This window comes from Notolepis coatsorum (genome assembly GCF_963971535.1).
Source record: "Notolepis coatsorum genome assembly, chromosome: 8".
Classification (NCBI taxonomy): Eukaryota; Metazoa; Chordata; class Actinopteri; order Aulopiformes; family Paralepididae; genus Notolepis; species Notolepis coatsorum.
Window position 1 is genome coordinate 41,623,375 of NC_140172.1, and position 21,743 is coordinate 41,645,117.

The 21,743-nt window shown below is 42.0% G+C and overlaps 1 protein-coding gene across 1 annotated transcript in view; it reads left to right on the plus strand.

Annotated features, from left to right (window-relative positions):
- crebrf (creb3 regulatory factor) overlaps positions 1–21,743 on the plus strand; it is a 68,233-nt gene that overhangs the window by 18,091 nt on the left and 28,399 nt on the right. The gene's annotated exons all lie outside the window — the stretch shown is intronic.

Here is a 21,743-nt window from a genome sequence, read left to right on the forward strand (position 1 = left end):
AAGTTAGTCTGGAGCCCTGCTCTGTGTGTGTGTGTGAGTGAGTGAGTGTGTGTGTGTGTGGGAGGGGAAGAGAGGAGAGCACAGCAGGCAGAGAGCACAGAGCTCCCCGCGCAGGCAGAGACAACTGCCAACAAGATTAGTTTGCGAGGTTTAAATTCCTCAAAAAAAACCTCCATAATTTCTCGAGTACCGATAGCAGTACCGATGACGTCGGAGCTTATAAATACAAAAAAAAAAAAAAAAAAAATGTTGATTAAAAAATATATATATATATATATATATATATATATATATATATATATATATACAGTTAAAAAAAATATTATAATACAATAAATATCGGCTTGAGGAGCATAAAGTTATCGGTATCGGTGTCAAAAAATCAATATCGTGCATCCCTAACTACTACGTATCGATTTTTTGCTCTCTAAAGTGGTTTGCGTTAGCGGCTGTTTTGGTTCTTTTTACCTTCCGCGGTAAGCTTAGTGAACTCTCCATGCTCCTCTGGGTGATGGGATTTGAAGTGTCTTATAAAATTTGTTGTGTTGAAACTTTATTTATTTATTTTTTAATTATGTTTTTATTTTTGGTAGATTTTTATTTTGTTTGTACTACCGGGCAGTCCGGTAGAGAGAGAGACAGAGGAAGAACGGGAGACAGAGTGGGGGGGAAGACGAACCCTGGTCGGCCGCTTCGCGACGCAGCGTGTTACATGGGTCGCCACTTGGGTGCCTGTGTTGAAACCTTTTACATTGCCTCCCCCATGAGGTATTTTATCCTGGCATACATTGCAGATGACATTTGTTGCATCTGTCTCAGACACTTTGTAATAGTTCCACACCGCCAAAATGTTTTAGGTTAGTTAACATGCGACAATGAAACCAACTCCGCTGAGAATTGGCGCATGTTTTTCGCATCATTGATCGGTTTTCGCAATCGGCGACTAGAAAGCATTATTGGAATTCCCCAATCTCATATTTATACTGAATATCGGCCGATACCAATCGCTGGCCGATCGATCGGGGCATCCCTAGTTAGCTATTAGTATATAGGGGGAGGAAATGTAGCGAACACTTGAAAATAAATAGGCTGACTGACTACTACTAGTAACATTAGCTGAAGTTTGATTTAGCCTATAACGCTTGATATTGGTCACTCTTTTGATAATATTAGCCAGTGTTACGGCAACAGCATCATTGGATAGATCTTCTCTTTGATTATTCTTGTTTGATATATGTTTGTATCCAGACCCCAGGAAGAATAGTCGCTGCTGAGGCAGTGACTAATGGGGATCTGAAATAAAGAAATTCCCGTCTATGAAACTTGCTCTGTGTGTTTAAACCGCATAATTGAACAACACCCCCACATAGAACTCTTTATCCCTCAGTCTTATCATACATTTATTTTAAGTTTCTCTTTCCCATATCAGCTGTGTGGCACTGTTCTGTTCAGGCCTTTGCTTGTGTTTTCTTATTCTGTGTGTAGACCTGTGACCTGTGTTCAGCCTGCAGTGGGAGGAAATTATGTTGTCATCTTCTGTTTCTGGAGATGGGCTGGTGTGTGTCGGGGGTCGTGCCTCCCTGCAGATACTCAATTATTTGTTATGCAAAGGCAGTGGGACTGAGACTCAGGCCAAGTCTGCGTGTGTCCGTCTGTAGGCAGCATAAAAAGAGAGAAGGAACGGTAAGCAAGCAGAGAATAATACAAGAACTAGAGTGAAAGGGAGAGAGAAGGAAAGACATGAGAGGGCAGATAGCAGACTACTACTGTTTTATACATCAATCACTCACTCAATCAATCAATCAATCAATCAATCAATCAAATATTTATTTCAGATTCAGGGTCTAGATAGAAGACAGGACATTACATAGAATAAATTACATACAAAAACACAATAAAAAATCATGGTTTAAAAGAGAGGAAATATATATTAATGTCTTACAAAGAGACAACGTTATCAATTTCTCCACAGCTGGGATTGGTAGTGTCAGTGTGTCTAAACCTTATGTTTGATAAAACCAAGATGATGTTTCTGTAAGCATTCTTTTTTGTAGTTTGACAATGTACAATATGTGTACATTATGCTCTGAACAGGCACATCTTCACTCTATCTGTACACATATTAAACTTGCGTGAGAGATTGTTTGCTTGCACATAGATCATGTGGCATTGCCTATAAATATTATTGTCATTTGTTCTGTAATACAATTTCCAATATATTTTACTTTATTACAGACACCAAGATTAGTATCAGACCATTTAAAGTCAGGAAATTAGACATCTGTCCTCTTTGGTTCTACAGATCATGACAACACTCGTACTGGCATTGTATTTGATATCATGTTCCACACCAGACACGGAACATATAGTAAGGAGCTGCTGTAGACCAGCGCTACTTGGTCTAAAGACCTGCATCTGTCCGTTAGTGTCGCCAAATCAAATTCCTTGTATGTGTAAACTACTTGGCAATAAAGACCTTTCTGATTCTGTTACATAATATGGTTCACAGTATTTACCAATCATGCACCCAGTATTACAGGCTTTCAATTGTTTGGACAGACCATCCATATATATTGATAAAAAAAGAACCAGGGACAAAATGCCCCTTTGTCTGACACCATTGCTAACCCCAAATGGGGCTGAGACACTATTGCCCCATCTAATATTCCCCAAACCAGTAAGCAAGAATTCTCACAATGTATTTGGGCACCCCTCTTTGACTCACTTTAATAAACAACTTGTTATGATTAGCATGATCAAAGGCTTTGGAAGCATCAATAAAACACATAAGAACTGTAATTTAGCTAATTTTTGTTTTGTATAGTGTTTGGTCTTTATTCTTTTTACTGTATGAAACACAATCTCAGGAGGCTCATACATAACCAAGCATTTCACTGTAATGTACACATGTACTTTATATGACAAATAAAACAAAACATGAAACTTGAACTTGAACTGATGAGTTCTGACCTCTAATATACAGTACACAAGCCAGTGCTATGTGCGGCACAGCCTCCGCCTTAACACCATTTAATGCACACCAACCAAGTTCATTATTCTGCTTATACTGTGGCCACTTGCCAAAGACAAAATATTTGTGCCATTTATTCATATTTTCAACATTAAAATATAAAGAAATATGTTATTTGCTTTATTTCTGCGCCACCTTAGCAACTGCTTGACAACCACCTGTCACTTGACTGATGCCAGTGACCATGACTGAGAAAGCTAACTTTATGCTAGCAAGCCTTTCTGTCAATAACTTTACCTATGGTTAACAAACAGTGAATATGATCTGACAGTATGTTTGACAAAAAGACTGGCTTGCTAGGCAGACATCTCATTGTCCCCAAATCAATACACATTTTTCACTTTAATATGTGTCCTATCGCTGTCAGTCATAGCCTCAATTCACTGATTGTAAACCTCTGTAAAACAGCAATAGTACAGTGGTTAAAGGGGAGATGAAGCATAGCGATATAAACATAGTCATAGTCATAGCATCAAATTAGTATTTAGATAAACCACAGAAAAAATCACGTTATAAATTTTTTACGATTTGTTATGTCCATTTATGTAGCATTTATGAACATGTGCGCCGCCATTTTGTTGCTAACGTCACAGTGTTGGTTTGGTCTGGCTCCTGGTTTACACTGCTGGTTAGCTGCCTAGTAAACATGGAGTGTCTTGAAGGTCAGTTAGTAAATGCAACGTTGCCTACCAAACAACTTTTTGTATTGCTCCTGGCTGTTCAAACAAATTTTACCGTGTGAAAGAGAGAGAGGAAAGTTGGTTAATTTCCACAAACTACCAGTGAAAAAAACAGTGTTGTTGGCACGTTGGCTGGCTGCACTCAAGCGGCGCGATCAGCCTGTTGGAGAGGGAATGAAGATCTGCAGCGAACACTTCATTGCCTCGGATTATGTTGTTGATGGTGGGAGGTTTGTCCAGAAGACCACTAATCAGCTGAAGCCCGATGCGGTTCCCTCGGTCTTCGACAGACAGACCGGTGCAGGCAGTTGAACCAGCGTCACGGAGCATTTAGCTACCTGGCTACCTAGCTCCAGTTCAACGAGCGTCGCGGAGCATTTAGCTACCTGGCTACCTAGCTCCAGTTGAACCAGCGTCGCAGAGCATTTAGCTACCTGGCTACCTAGCTCCAGTTGAACCAGCGTCGCGGAGCATTTAGCCTGCTGGCTACCTAGCTCCAGTTCAACGAGCTGAATGATCCCAGTCTCTTCCACACAGTGACAGTGAGGCATACAGTTTATTAATTGAATGAAGTTTATTTTGTGTCTTTGTTTACAACAAATCAAAAACACACTTGTGATCCTTTACAATTCTTAAAAACAAAATATATTTTAATATATAATTTTTTTTTAATAAAATTAAAATTATAAAAACGTGGATTCAATTATTCTTTTTCTACTTTTTTTGGGGGGGGGGGGGGGGGGGGGGAATTGGACAATGGGTATCGGATCGGTATCGGTATTGGTCGATACCCAAACCCAGGTATCTGTATCGGGACTGAAAAAGTCGGATCGGTGCATCCCTAGCCATGATATAACCCACCTGTCATTCTCCCATATGTTCACACGCACAGCACCTACTGTCACAACTGTCATTCAACTGTCAATCAACTGACAAGCAGGTAAGAAAGATTTTCCTTTCAGTTGTCCGTATACGTTTTCTTATACAAATTATTCAACCTAGGCCTACATTAAAAATATATATACCTGGTGATTAACTACAAGTTATTGTGAACTTTTTGATGTGTGTTAGCTAGCCAAAACTATCTGGCTAGTTGCAGCAACGTCAGCTAACGTTAGCTAGCACGTTATGGGCTTTGAGCAAAATTTGAGCTAATTTTGGTCAAACTTAAACGGTCTAACAAGCATAATTCATAGGATTCGTTTAGGACAAGACACATTTGTACTATTAAAAATACTTGAACAATGCCAGGGCTGTACGCTAAGCTTTTTCACTAGGGGCACACTTGCCCCTAAATGAGAAATTTAGGGGCACAGAATATTTTTTAGGGGCACATTTTTAAATAACTATTTTACCATTATAGTGCAAAATAATATGTTCCTCCTGCCTCATTACTGTGGTCCTTTTATTTAACATTTAAGTGTGTTTGTTTTCAGGTTTGTATCTTTTATAATGAACCAACTGAGAAAGTGTATAAATCACTAATAGAACAAAAACAACAAACTGTGTGTGTGTGTGCGTGCGCTTGTAGTGCTCCTTGAATGAGATCACCACAACACACACACATCTTGCATTAATCAGGAGGACAAGAAACTCTGCATACCTTTGTTTCACAATGAAAAGTGCTTTATAAATAAAATGAATTATTATTATTGTAAATAACCCCATGCAAGGTTTATTATTTTTATGGGTAATTGCCTGCTTCATATTTGTGATGTTACTGGTTTCAGGGTGTGCCTAAAGTGATCAATGTGTTGGGCCGTTTATAGAGATCTATGCCAATTAATGTTTATGTATATCCGGGACTTTTTTTATATAAGAATTGAGAGGCCTACTACGGTATTTGTATATGCCACTTTCATACGGGGAACCGTGACAATTATTAGTATTATCTTATTTGCATATTGTCTCATTATTAGATAGATAGGTTGATACTTTATTGATCCCCGGAGGGAAATTTAAGTAGACAGTATTTAAGTATTGAAAAACGTCCTAATAGTGGGCAACTCACCTAATGCATGGCTGAACTGAACGTTAGAAGTGTGTCCCCGTCAATCATCACTGCCAGATCCGACTTAATTTCACCGGCTATGGTCTCTTATCATCTCTCCACATCGGACGTGGTTGTCATAAGATGGACTGATATCCGCTCCGTTCTTCTTGCAGAGCAAAATTAGCGGCTTAAACTTATTGAAATGAAGTTCTTCTTTGGCAATGCAACATTCAGTTTCGATTCGATGGTTCGCTAGGAATTATGGGATTTGGTGTTGGATGTATGGACTCTACGCAGACGGGGACATGGTATTTAATCGCACGATAGACTACAACTACCAAGTATATAGCGTGGCCCAGATTCACTTCACACGCAAATCTTTTTTTCCACACAGGCTATCGCAGTAAATTCATTCATTGCCGACAGATTTTTTCATAGCACCGCGACATTATGTCGCACTGTACAGCCCTGGTTGTAGGCTAATGTTTTACTATTTTTTTTATCCAATTTGTATGGATTAATTTAGGAGTGAAATGCGAATGAAGGGTTGAAATCACTACTCGCAAGGTTGCCCCCAAATATTATTGTCCACTCGCACGGGCCAAATTAAGGGGCAATTTGCGATAATCTTGTTGCAGTGTACAGCCCTGAATGCTAAATAATGTTCAATTGTTATCCTTTCAGATTTCCATGTCGACTTGCTGGTGATTCTGATCACAATCATGTCAAAGCGTCACAGCTTGATGGACCCTACCCAGACCCCTTCATCCAAGCAAACCAAGCCTCCTCCCAGCACTAACTGGGACCTTTGTGTCCTCTGTCAAGTAGTTACAAATGAACCTTTACAGTGCCCACTCCGAAAACAAAACAAAACAGTCTGTTGGTAGTGGCTATGTGTCCCTGGCAGAAGACCTTCTCTGGTTCCGTACCCTTCAGCACACACCAATGGACCTCAACCTGGAGCTACTAAATGATGGAGATGGCATAGAGTCCACTTTGAAGAGACACAATGCTGAGTGGCACAAGAAATGTAGGCTTAAATTCAACAAAAAAGCATATGATGAGCAAAGTCGGGGGAAATTAACTACAGCACAACAGGACAGTACCTCATCTGTACACACACGGTCTGCCCACAGCCATTCACAGTCCACAGAACCTACTTGCTTCTTTTGCAATGAGCCTGCAGCAGGCTCTTCAGGTTTACACAATGCATCAACCTACAACATTGACAGAAATGTGAGGAAGTGTGCTCTTGAGCTCGAGGACACTGCTCTGTTGGCCAAGCTTGCAGAGGGTGACATGATTGCCCTAGAGGCCAAGTACCATACTCCATCATTGTATAACAGAGCTACATCTAAACAGGCTACATCTAAACGCAATGATGGAAATGAGTCTGATGCAGTGATTCTAGATGGTGCAGCTGTAGTTCAAATGCTGAATCCAAAGACATCAAGAACATTCCAGGAGTATGGTGAAACAGTGTTTGCGTAGTAGAAAAGACTCACGCACATCCCCAGTGTAGTCACGGGTGCTAGACTCAAAATAGATCTGTAATGTTGTGGAAAAAAAGTCTGCACACCGTCTATAGTGTTCCCAAGTTTTAATGTACTTGAACACAACGTTTCGGACACTTGAAAAAGGCCACAGGGGTGCTCCAGTAGCACACCATGTTACCGCGCTGCGTCGCGGGACTCCGTGCTGCGTCACGGATCTGGTTGACTCCGAGTTCGATTCCCGGACTCGCCGTCATTTGCCGAATGTCTCCCCCTGCTCTCTCTCCCGTTTCACCCTACAACTGTCGGTCATGCTTGACCAGAAAAGCGATAAACGCTAAAAAATAAAGTTTAAAAAAAGAAAAAGGCCACAGGCCGAAACGTTGTGTTCAAGTACATTAAAACTTGGGAACACTATAGGCGGTGTGCAGACTTTTTTTCCACAACGAAACAGTGTTTGCACCATACATCTCTGCTCAACTAGTGGTAAGTGCCCGTGTTGACCTTGTCTGGGATGTATACCTGTCTGCCAGCCTGAAATCCTCCACAAGACAGAAGAGGGGGAAATGCACAAGGAAAAGAGGGGCTCCCCTCACTGTGTGATGCCCAAGAACTGGAAAGACTTTCTTCGGTGTGATAAACAAAACAGTTTTTTTCCTTCCTGACACAAGAAGTCGTACATCTGCCTCTAGCACAGGGCAAGGAACTGTACGCAACGGATGGAACTGGAGTCTTCTGCTTTCCTGCTGACTCATGTGTGGCCTGCCCCATGTACGCAGGAGGAGGCTGACACTTGGCTTCTTCTGCATGTGGCAGATGCTGTGCAGAAGGGTTGTAGGAAAGTGACCATACGCACCGTTGACACAGATGTGGTGGTTTTGGCAGTGTCTTCTTTTAGCAGAATAGCTCCTGATGAACTGTGGGTTTCCTTTGGTGTTGGGTCGAGTTTCCGGTTCATTGCCATTCATCAAATGGTTGCCACAATGACTCCAGTCAAGTGCCTGACTCTCCCTGTCTTTCATGCTTTCACTGGGTGCGACACTGTCTGCATTTGCTGGCAGAAGAAAGAAGAGTGCCTGGGAGACTTGGAAGTCTTTCCCAGAGCTCACTGATGCTTTCCAGGAACTCCTGTGCATGCCAAGTGAGGTCAGTGAAGATTCAAGGGTACTTCTGGAACGATTTGTGGTGCTTATGTATGACCGAACCAGTGAGAGCATGGAGGTGAATGACGCCAGGAAACGGCTCTTCTCCCAGAAGTCCAGGACATTAGAGAACATCCCTCCAACCCAGGCAGCCCTCATACAGCACATCAAGCGGACTTGCTATCAGGCCAACATTTGGAACCAGTCACTGGTCCTGGATCCAGAGATGCCAGAGCCATCTGCCTGGGGCTGGACAAAAGAAACAACTGGGTGGCAGCCACTCTGGACCACTCTCCCTGAAGCAGCAAAGTCTTGCCATGAGCTGGTCCGCTGCAACTGCCAGAAAGGGTACACTGGACGGTGCTCCTGTGTCAAAGCTGCACTTAAGTGTACAGATCTCTGTTTCTGTTCTGGGGACTGTTAAGATTTTAGATCTTTAGTTCTCTGCTTCTCCGTCCCTTGATGGTTTTTGTTTTGTGGCTAAAAAATAAAAACATATTAAAAAGTTAAATAATAAATTAGTTTAAATAACTTATGATAATTATAATTATTATTGCCATTATTGTTGTTATAATCATTATTAACATCATTATTACTGTTATTATTTTGGAAATAAACTACTTTTTGCACTGTTTACCTCCCTTTGTCTGCATAATTTGACCTCCACATTGATCTAAATGCATTTTCTTGAATGCTATTGGTCTCAAAGGTATAACCAACAGAAGGGGCACCCTGAAGTTGGTAGGAAATTATACCTTAAGTGTTTTTGAATTTTTGAATGAATAAAAGTTTCATGCTTTTATGAAAAAGTGCACAATTGTTTTGCTATCCACTGTACTACAAGGAGTAAGAAACCTTTATAGATTCCTTGTAAAACAGGCACAAGTACAAAAAGGATGAATGAAAGTCCCTATTATTAGGGACTAATAATACCATTGTGCATAAAAAAAAACATTTGTGTAATATTTTACAACGTTATATAACCAATCCCAACAGGGGATGCTGCGGTTGCATATTTATGCTCTGCTTAACTTGCTTTGGAATAGCTAGGACGCAGACCGCGTGTGCCATGATAAGTGAAGGGATTATGAAGTGAAGGTTGGGTAGCAGATGAATTCAGAACGGTGATTAATCTTAAACACTTTAATCGCCATGGGTTAAATTCATAATTTACCATCCCTCGCCAGCTCTATTTGTCTAGACAGGGACAGGGACAGAGAACAGGGTTAAGGCCTTGGACAGGGCGAGGGCCAGAGCTGCTTACAGGGATGAGGACAGGGTTCCGACGGCGGAGGCCTGGCACGGGAACAGGGGCCCGACGGCGGAGGCCTGGCACGGAGATCCTCTTCGTCCCTACTCTGATGCTGCAGACGGGCAGCGCAGAACAAAGGGGGTCCCAGGGGACCGGGATGGGAACACGCCGTCCTCCCGTGGAATACTAGGGAGCGACGACGAGCCTGGGTCCAAGGGGAACGGGATGGGCACAAGCCATCCTCCCGTGGAATACTAGGGAGCGACGACGAGCCTGGGTCCAAGGGGAACGGGATGGGCACACGCCGTCCTCCCGTGGAATCGGGAGCGATGACGAGCCGGCTTGACGTCTGGAGTGGGAACACTGGAAAACCTCCCGTAGAGAATTAGAGAGCGAAGACGGTGTCCCACTCCAGGCAAACGGCGACAGGTGGTGATGGCTGGCACGTCGTCTCACGCCGGAGACGCGGCAGGTGATGGTAACGTACAGGATGGTAACGTACAGAACTCCATGAACACAGACACAGATACAGAGTCCAGAACACAGAACGACCCGACAAGGACTGGAGGGGAGTCTGCAACCTATGTACTCTCCCGAGGTGATTGCAAACTCCCAACAGGTGCGTGAAGGTAGAGGATCAAGGATGTCCAAGGGTGGGGGCTGGTGAAGAGTAGAGGAGAGTAAGTCATCGCAAGGGTGGGGGCTGGTGAAGAGTAGAGGTGAGTAGACAGGGAAAACACAGGAAAAATTTCCAGGGACAGGCGAATCCTCACACAAACGTCTTTCTCAGGTCTGCATCCCCTTAACAATTGTATGTATTGAGCCGTACTGTATTGTACCCATTCTGCAATCTGTTAAATAAAGTTCTCATTCATTCATTCATTCATTCATTCATTCATTCATTCATTCATTCATTCATTCATTCATTCATTCATTCATGCTGTCGCCATAACTCAGTAATGGTAGAGATGGTTTTCAGTGGTGAATAAAAAGGAGCCTAAATGAGGGGGGGGGGCTACATTGATCCGTTGCCTGTCCGCCTACAGTACGTCTGTTTTTTCGATGAGGAGTATCCATTTGTTGTTCAGGGCTGATGATGAGTCAGTCTCCGACAGATTTGTATCTGTTTTGAGAGAATGAACCATTGGAACTGATGGATACGTCACCGTCCATTAGCAAAGCTGTTGCTTCTGCAAACGCACGATTAGGTTAGCTTCTAATTATATCCTGAAGGACATAGAGGGATATTATGGCAGGGGAGCTACCTGGCAGGGGAGATACCATGATCAAGAAGGTGTTTCACGCCATTGCACACTGGTTGTCATTGCCCTTTTCTAATTTACTGTGCACATTCATGACCCCTAGAGGATGAAGCCTATTGGTTTTGGTGAACCCACAACCTTTCCTCTAGCACCACCATCAGGCCAAACCTTCAATTCTCTAATTAGTTTGTCCCGATCTAGGGCTGGGCGATATAACGATAACGATAAATATCGCGATATATTTTAATAATCGATACCGAACAAAAAGAATATCGGTAAAACCAGAGACAGTGGACAGACTGTCTTTCTTGCCTGCAACTTAAAGTAATGGCTTTGCTTGTCCAAATGACAATACTGACCAAATTGAGATATCTTTTTCTCTGGTCCATTTATTTTGTTTGCTTTCTAATTTAAAATACAGTTTGAAACCGTCTGTACACAGTAGGCCAGGGCTATTCAACTAAATTGTTCAGGGGGCCACATTGTCAGAAACCCAAGGGGCCAGGGGCCGGGCTGCCACGGCGCCTCCCCGTGCTATGAATATATGTACACTTGACACAACACGCAACCACATTTTCACAACTTTTATTTAACTACATTGCAAAAGTAGTATACTTTTTAAAAAAAAGTGCTTCATTTATGTGCCACATCTGCAACATCTCCTGCAGAAAGTGCTTCATTTATGACTGTGCAACAACTGCAACATCTCCTCTTCAACATTTCAATATAAAAATAAAATAAAAAACAAACAAGTGCATGATGTGCATGAACATTCTAACATCAACACTTGAACAAAAAAACACATTTATAGTGCAGCTGAGCTTATGAAAAAGTGCTTCATGTCTGTGCAACAACAGCAAATCACAGCATCTTATTAGTACTTATTGTCCACTCTTAACTCTCAAACATCAGGGGGGTGGGGGGCAGACATCTAATGAGAGCGATTGCACTTCTTTGACTGGGCAATGGCAGAGAAAGGGTTCATAGGAAGTGAGGGCTACCCGCAAACAGTGATGCAAATGCTCATTTGTCAAGGAGGCACGTTGCTTGTTTTAATGGCATTCATGCGAGAGAAACTGGATTCACAGGTGCATGTTGAGCCAAACATTGTTAGCACAGATATTGCCAGCGTTTTTATTTTGGGGAATGTCTTGACATGAATACACTTTATCCAAAATGTTGTGGTGGATTCATTCTCAAGTGCCTGCTTCAGAGCAGATGATGCTTGCATGTCAATTATTTCAAGTTGCAGGAGACCTTCATCAATGTGAAGTGATGCAAGGAACTCTTGTCCTTTTGTGGAAATAGCAGCTACATTGGCAAATGGGTTGCTCACAAAATGCATCAATTCTCTGGACATGTCAAATTCATCAAAACGACTTGCAAAGTTTTCCCTCAATTTATCAATGAAATCTGTCATTAATTGAGTGACTTTTGGCTCAATTGTGCGTGTTAACGTTGACATGAAAAGAAAAAAGTAATTTTTTTTTTTTTTTTTTTTTTATCATGTAATCTTTGGCGGGCCGGTCAGAATCATCCCGCGGGCCGGATCTGGCCCGCGGGCCGCCAGTTGAATAGCCCTGCAGTAGGCTATGTGTGCTAGCGGAGCTAGTCTCCAGTCATGAGTCACTCACGGTGCACATGTGCGGTGGTTTGTCCACCAAAAAAGCGCCAAAAGATAGAAAAGAAACTAGCAGAGCCAGAACTGTTCAACTCCCCTGGAGCCACAGCCAGCAGAGAAGCCGGTTTACTTTAGCTTTTAAACCAACTGCAGCCTGAGAACTGGAGTGTGAGGGGATGTAACACTAAAGATGGCGGCAACGACAAAGAATTGCTGCAAAATAAACATACATCTGTTGTTTAAAAAAAAAAATATATATATATATATATATTTTTTTTTTTACTTATAACAATTTCGATAATTATCGATATCGAGTGATATGATAACATTATCATATCGTTATCGCAATATGATTTTTTGCCATATCGCCCAGCCCTATCCCGATCCATTGGTCATATAGTGATGAAACTGGTATTCCAGAGACATGTCTACTCATCCACCACAACTTTGCCATAAGGACCTATGAAGTCCACCATAATGGAATTTCCATTTTTGCTGTTCCAACTTGCTGTGTGGAATCTTGGGACTAACATCTTAACATCTAACATCTCAAATGTGTCATTGAGATAATTGCCAAATTATGACTGCCAGATCCAGTAAAATTTTCGGAAAAACTCATGGTGGGGGCGGCTAAGTGGCGCAGTGGGCAAGGCGCTCGCCACTAATGCAGGAGATGCTGGTATCGAGCCCAGCTCTCGGCGTTGCTACCGGCTTGGCTGGTCGTTCATACTACGGTAATACAATTGGCAGTATTAGAGGGTGGGAAAGCCGGTGGGTGGGGATTGGACGTTGTGGACAGCGACTCCTACAGGTCGGTTGGTGCGCCTGTACAGCAGAATCAGGAAGTATCGGGGGCAGCGTGAGCCTCCCACGCGTTACTCCTCGCCACTGAGCGATCGCGCTGTTCAGGTGAATAGATGCGACAGCTGCCTCCTTGTGTACCGGAGGGGACACGTGATGCAAGGCTTGGTCCTCACTGCAGCCGACCAGTGGGAGGCATAGTCTAGCAACAGGGGAGGGAAGAATTGAAGGGAGAATTGGCGAGGCAAAAATTGGGATGGGAGAAAAATAGAAAAATAAGGAGAAAAAGTGGATCGGAAAAAAAGAAAAACTCATGGTAAACAGGAAATGTTTTGTTGCTTGTCTGATTTCCACCAAACTTGACAAATATGTTGCCTTTACTATAGCAAGGAGGCCTATGAAGTTCTGAGTCATCTTACCTCATCGTGGCGCTATTCTCATGAGACTAAAAACATGAACTACTTCTCAACGGCTTGGATTAGGGACAGGATCAAAAGGTAGATTGAGAATCCAGGCCGTTTGGGAATACACCTGTCTAGTTTAAAGACAGTGGACAGTGATGGATCAATGTAACTGCTCCCTATAGGCTAGAATTATAAGAAGTGGATGGGTCAGTGACGTCATAGAAACTATGGCTGCCCTAGACTAAAGATTTTCCTATAATAGTCGCTAGTTCAAGCCATTACAAGTCGTTGCATGTTTATGATATTAATTTGATTGTTTAAATATATATGTTTTTGGGGCATCAGAAAATTCCAAAAAAAAGGAGTTCCAGGGCTGAGAAAGAATGTTACATTCTTTCTCAGCACAGTTAACACTGTGCTACATTACAGAGAAATACAAAACCGTAATGATGAGCCTTTAAAATACAAATCTACAATTAATGCACACATGAAGCGAGCAACACCAGCAAAAGCGGTAATGATTCTGAATGTGTCTGAACAATCGGCAAGGATAATAGTATAGAAATGCACATTAACTCAATCAGCGCCGGAAGCCTAGAGCATCTTTGTTCCTACCACGCCAATGCTCTAAAAGATAGGAACAAGTGGCGGTGTTTGCAGGGCTATATATATATATTCTATATTATAGCTATGGATACAATACTATGGCCCATTTGACATCACCTATCTATCGTTCAATATGTGAAAAAGAATACATTTTCTCATCAATACGTTTGTGTGTTATACCGTGGTGAATATGAGTATAGTTTTAGAGTGATCCTGTCTAATCCCAGAAAACGACGATATGATGCTTTGATCGTCACCAACAGGCATACGTTGTGGAGTAACGTTCACACACACGTTCGAGGTGAAATCATGGTTGGATCAAAGCAGGATTGATGTAATTGAATCCTTACCTTCACTAGGAGGTACCCCAAATAGAATATTCCAATTGTCTGATCGCGAGTCCATGTACCGGTGTCCATCGTGTCGCCAACATAATCCACCACAACAGATGCATCGGAGGCATTTGACGCTTCTCAATGGGATCGGGATACCGGCCCACCTCGCCCGACAAAGAAAAGTGTGCCCGGAGACATTTGATCAACGCACAGGCCAAGATATAATGTTTCAAAGGGTGCTCGATACTGCCACCTGGGTGGATGTGGCCGGTATTGCACGTTGGCATTCTCAGAATGATAACCCCATGTTAACCCCCGAGTCCATGTGCCTGTAACGAATGGAAATATCGAATAAAAGAAATAACACTGAAAACCGACTATACTCGGGTTTTCGGGGGTCCTGGTGCTCAACGCATGGCGAGATAACCCGACTATCCTCGGGTCTGGCGTCCAAAGAGTTAAGTTAAACATGCAGTAACCAAGGTAATGGCGTATATGAAAATATATTTTTCTAGGCAAGTGGTAAACCTTTTCATGTCAAGGACCCACAAATTGATAGGTAATAGGTCAGGGACTATTTGATAAGATCTTGTCCCAGGAACCCCCATTTGAGAAGATATTTGTTGTTAGATGTGATTTTGTGTTTTTGTTCGTGGGTCCCTGGACCTCATTTTGAGAACCACTGATCTAGGCAATCTACCATTTGAGCGGCTATGATTTACCAAGTGGTTAACATTAGGCTGCTTACATGTTTTAGACGATAAGTCGTGTTTGAGGTCGACAGATGATAGGCGAATGTTTGCCTGCAGAGTTTGCATGTCGTCCTTTACCCTCTCGGAATAATCCCACACTTTGAATTTCCTGCCTGAGATAGTAACCATCTAATAACCGTAGGGACCAGCTATGTAAATGCAAATGTCTGTCCCTCCCTGACTGACTTGAGTGTCGCCACTTCCTGTGTCTGTCAGCGTTTATACACGATTCAGCCATATACTTAATTTGGTCAACTAAGACTCTTTAGGGGGTCTTTCAACATTTGGTTGACTATTAGGGGGCAGCCTTAACACTTTCAGTGCCGGCCATAGCATGGTTAAATGCCAGCACCCACTTCAATGATAGCGTTGTGAACGCATAATCTCTGTTTTAAATTATGGCTATGTGTCTAATCTGCCTGTCGCTTATCAATGACTTGTTTGCAGTCAACATTGTCGAAACGGATTGTTTTTTAATCTGTTAATTTCCTTTTTATAGCATTTTGAAAAGCCCTCGATTTCAAGGAAAATATAAAGATTCCGTGATAAAAGGCATTTACTGGAATATTCTGGCATACACAAACACGTAATTTTTCGGCCTATTTATGAATACTTTTCAAATAAACGCTAGATTATCGATAGTATGTGTACTTATGCACGCTATAGAGGCGGGCTGAAATATCGATTCTCTCATTTCCTGATCACGCACACACAGACACACACACGCATAGGGCAAACGCTTATATCTCTGAAAATAGCTCTGATTATCCTAAGACTGGTAAAATAAATTCCTTACCTGAGATCAGATGTTATCCAAAAAGATTATTCCAATTCCTGATCGCCATTCCAAATATCGATCACGCTTATTGATTACAGTGTTGGGTACTGTAAATACATAATCCACGCGTTTTCCGGGCCGGCGAGCACAATGGATTCTTCAGTTGGCTTGAGGGAAAAGTAAAATGAGGAAACTGGCCACCCCTCCTTCGTCAGTGTAAAGTAATGGGGTGCAGTTACATAGGGAGAGACGATAGGGGGCGTTATCTTCAGGGCTCTATGCTAGAGCCATATGGAATCCGCGATCATGGAATCGCGGACGGAATCACGGAATTGAGCAATAAAAATGGAATCAACTATAAAAAAAAAAAAAATAATATGTTGTGGGACTTGTACAGCACTTTGTTCAACTTTGTCAGTGCTGTAAAGTTTAAACCTTTTTAAATCTTAGACAAACAAAACACTTTGCTTTCATGAAATATTGTAAGCCGTCATTTGAGGCTTTATAAAAGCAGCACAATGAACACAAATCTGTCAGTGCAGAGTCCGACCTCATCTTAAATAACAAACAGCATTGCTTGTTGTAGTTAACACTTTGGTTGCCTAAGGTTAAATTCATGATATACCATAGATTGCCAGCGCTATTTGTCTATGGAGAAAGTCCCCTTCTTTGCAGGGCTATAACTTTTTAAATTCTATTGCTACATTGCCATTATTAGGGCCCATTCAAAGTCCTATATGTATTGTTCATTGTGTAGCAACGTTAAACTTTTTCATTCACATATTCATAGTAAAGTATGGTCTAATGTATAAGTATGTTTTCATCTCTTTCTGCAGCTTTCTCCAGAACGTGATCTATAGCCCCAAATACATTATATTGATGATGCAATACAGTTTTATGGCAATCAGCGCGATATAAAAAATTACAACTAGACGTACTTCTAGAAGTTACTACACGTCATCTGATGTTGACCGGATGGGCTAGGGGCCGTTTATAATTCCGTGGGCAGCGTTATACCAATCATCTAATGTGGGTCAAATGTTGATAATAGCAGTTAGTATCGAAGACGGTAACGTTACACGCTGAAACTCACCCCAGTCTCCGCGCGCCGTTGGGCGATCATCGTAGAGTTGAAATCTTATCATTATGGGATGTAAATTTACCCGGTCCATCTCCAGCTTGTATAATGGTATATACGTCCAAATCATGTTGTTTATCGAGTTATTGGCAATCGATCACTGTGTAGCGTGACGAGCCAGAGTCGCGGGACCTATAGCGAGCACCCGGAAGTACTACGGACGTAGCACAACCTCTATGCCACTTCCTGTTAAAGCGATTGCACCGATCGGCCACCAGATGGCGCTCCTGAACCGCCAGAGAGCTCAGTGGGTCCTGCTGGTGGATCTCAGGCCAGCGGAGGGGACATATGAATCCGATCGCAGATTTTTGAAATATTGATATAAGGACGCTGTACAGCGTCCCCCGGCAACTTGAGCATGGCCAGCAATGACGTCAAAACACGTTTCATGGCAGTCAAAGTGTTAACAAAGAGGCAGAGTTGATTTTGCTCAAATATATATTATTTTTTTATTTATTTTTTTAATAATCGAATTTTATTTTCATATTTGAATCCCATGCCCATCGAACGAAGCTTCGAAGCTTCGAAGTATTTAAGACAGCCCTATTAAATGGACTGTTATATCTTATTAAATTGTGGACATTTATTCATTCCCACTTATTAGACACTATTTCTGATGGTAAAATGAGCGTACAAAGCAAAATACAGAATTCTGAAATATTAAAACGAAAAAAACGGAATTTGGAAAACAAAATTATGGAATTTGGAAAAAAATAAAACGGATTTCATATGGCTCTACTCTACGCTAACCTTTTTCACTAGGGGCACAGGTGCTCCTAAATGAAAAAATTTAGGAGCACACAAAGAAATTTAAGAGCACCCAAAAATATTTAGGAGCACAGTGAAAATATTTCAAGTAACAAGAGTTTTTTTTTTTTTTTTTTATAAATGTATATTTGTACTGTGCGTGCATGTGCAAATGGGAACGGGACACACATCTGTGCAATAGCACATACCACCAAAGTCACTGGCCCACTGTGTGCGTGTGTGTGTATCATCTGCGTGTGCAAACGGGAATGGGACACAGACATTTTAACTATTAATTAAGTGATTAATGCCTACTGTGGCAAAGTTGTAGCCAACAACTAGGCCTAATAAGAAAGGCAGTGACATTGAACAAAAGGGAGACACTGGCTTTACAACCAGGGCCATCAGTAGAGGGGGGAGCTAGTGTTGCTCTTCTAGAAAAATAATCCTTTCAGGGTTGCCTATTGAAATACTGTACACCTCCAGTACAGAAACATTGTTTATGAGTTTCCGTGTCAGGTAGACCATTGATTGACAGTCGATTCTGCCAATTACGACGTCACACCGCTTGCACTCTGGCCGTCCGGCGCTGCAGCTAGACCCTATTGCCACACTGCTTGCACTCTGGCCGTCCGGCGCTGCAGCTGGACCTATTGCCCACCTCTGCGGTTGATAACGCTAGCCAAGTTAGCTGTACACACATACACAGTGGGCCAGTTGTAGGGGTGTAACAATGCATCGCAATGCATCGATCCTACTTTGCAATATTTACAAAACATGACATTGTTTTCGAACTCTAGCCATGGGAAAATGTTTAGCCAATTCACGTTAAATTTGTATGTCTTCCCTCCGGCTCCAGTGGGTGTAGCTTCGCTAGCTACAGTGGCTACATTGGGTGCTACAGTGGGTGTAGCCTCGCTAGCTTGGCCAACTTCGCTAGCATGCTGGCTAGTGTCAGTATCTTGGTTAACGTTAACGTTAACTATCACCTCTGTAACATGAGCTGCCTCGCCTGACTTCTCATTCTCCGGTATCTTTCGCGCAAAATAAAAATTAATGGGCTTCGACATGGCTGTATTGTCTGACTCAGACAGTGACGCTGATCAGTTTCCAATCGCGTGACCACAGGAAACTCTACTGTGATTGGAACGTTTATGCGGCTGTGAACTGTGGGACTTGTAGTTTTGTAACGATTCTCGCAGCGGAGAAAAAAAAGAACGAATGAGGCTGTAATCTGCACTGAGTCGCACGCCGTGCGAGTAATTGATTTTTCAGGTTCGCATACACATATTTTTAGGGGCATATGCGAGCAATATGGTCGCACTGTAGAGCCCTGATCTTCCCAATTGAGCTCAGAGAGAGTCTGCAACACTAGCGTGAGGCTTGATTGATGAAATATGAATTAAAATCGCCAATAAATTAAAAAAAACGACAAACAAACGCTATATAGCGTCTGGGGCATTCAAAGGTCGGCATGAACTAACGACAAAACACGTCCGTGGCACTCAAAGTGTTAATAGAAACATTCGAAAATGGCTTCCCAGTTACCATTGGGAGACAAATCGCATTGTAAGAAGCAGGGTTCGCACAAGGTCCTTGAAGTGCTTAAAGTGCCTGATAAAAAAAAAAAAAAAAAAGTCAAGGCCTGGAATTCCTTGAAAACAGCCAATTTTTTAACAAGGTGCTTAAAAAGTCATTGAAATTCAAATCAACCATTCGCATTGAATGTTTTGTTCATCCATGATCAAATTGTTCTGAATCAAGAAATAGTTTTTTTGTTCTGTTTTAATAAAATCTCAGTCTTTGTGCTGGTGAATTACCTAGCTCATGGAAGTCGGCCATGGTTCTCCCCTTGTTAAAGGGCGGAGACCCCTCTGACCTAAATAATTATCGCCCTATTTCCAGACTGTCTGTAATGGCCAAAGTCTTTGAATCTCTTGTAAACGAACAACTGAAAAAGTTTCTAACTGAACATGATATTCTTAACGAGTCTCAGTCAGGCTTCAGATCAGGCCGTAGTACTACTTCAGCGACTATGCTAGTCTCAAATGACATAATTGAAGCACTAGACAAGAAAAAACACTGTGCAGCATTGTTTGTTGATCTGTCTAAAGCTTTTGATTCTGTGGATCATGCATTGCTACTGCAGAGGCTTGGCTGCATAGGTCTTGGTAAAATGGCTTTGAGCTGGTTTAAAAACTATCTATCTGAAAGAACTCAGTGTGTTTCAGTAGAAGATTATACCTCAGCTGCTCTTACTGTAAATAAAGGTGTTCCACAAGGTTCTATTTTGGCCCCTGTCTTATTCTCCATCTTTATAAATGAACTAGGAAATGGGATAAACCCAGCACGGTTTCATTTATACGCTGATGATACAGTTGTTTACACAGTGGCTTCCTCTTTAACTCAGGCCATAGAGCTTCTACAGGATGCGTTTAATACACTGCAACACTCCTTGCTAAGGCTAAGACTGGTCCTTAATGCAAAAAAGACCAAGTACATGACCTTCTCTCGCTCTCGAGCTAATACAGCTGTCCCTCCGATTCTGACACTGGAAGGGACATGCCTTGACAAAGTAGCATCCTACAAATATCTGGGCATATGGATTGATGAAAATATGGCCTTTGATGTTCATAATGGGAACCTACTGAGAAAACTTAGACCTAAACTGGGCTTTTCCTTCCGTCTAAAGAAATGTTTCCCATCTGAAGCCAGGAAGAGAATTGTGCAGAGTTCCTTTCTGTCTGTATTAGACTATGGCGATGTGATCTATATGCATGCTCATTCCTCCCTGCTTAAAAAGCTGGATTCTGCGTACCATACTGCCATACGTTTTGTAACGGGGGCAGGCTCTCGCACCCACCACTGCACTTTGTATCAGTCCTTAGGATGGTCCTCTCTGTACCAAAGAAGACAATCACACATGTTGATTTTTATCCTTAAGTCATTGCTAGGTAAGCTGCCCTTATATATCTCCAGACTTCTGTCCTTTTATACTTGCTTTTTTAATACCAGACGAGCAGCAAATGGGATGCTTTTAAATGTTCCTTTGATGCAGTCAGAGCTTGGTAAAGCTGCATTCTCCCACTATGCTCCCTTTTTATGGAATACGCTGCAAGTAAAACTTTGTCTAGAGGCACTTCCTACTGTAAATGCTTTTAAAGGTATGCTACGATTAGCCCTTCATGAAACATGTAACTGTTTTACCTGATGCTATTGTTGATGTCATTATGCTCCTTGCCACTGCACAAATGACCTTCTGTATTTATATTTGAATTGTATGTTTTTTGTTTAATGCCCTGTTTTATGTTGAAACTTGTTGTGTGCCGTGTTGGTCAGGACTCCCTGGAAGAAGAGATCTTGTATCTCAATGGGTCATTCCTGGATAAATAAAGGATAAATAAAAAAAACAAGTCGCTGTCTTGCTCGCTCCAACTGCTTTTCCTCATTTCTTCGTGTGTGATGCTCTAGCTGGCAAGCGGGCCAAGAAGATGCTTAAAAAACTGTATTTAAAAGTGAATTGTATCCTTCGAGTGACATCCTTGAAAATGAAAAATAGTGCTTGGAAAATTACTTAAAAGTCCTTGACTTTCATTTTGCAATGTCTGTGGGAACCCTGGACAGAACATTGGCCAGACTGTTGCTAATAAAAAAAATCTAAAGGCCCTGGTTGACCACTTGAGGATCTTATCGGGCAGCTATATGATG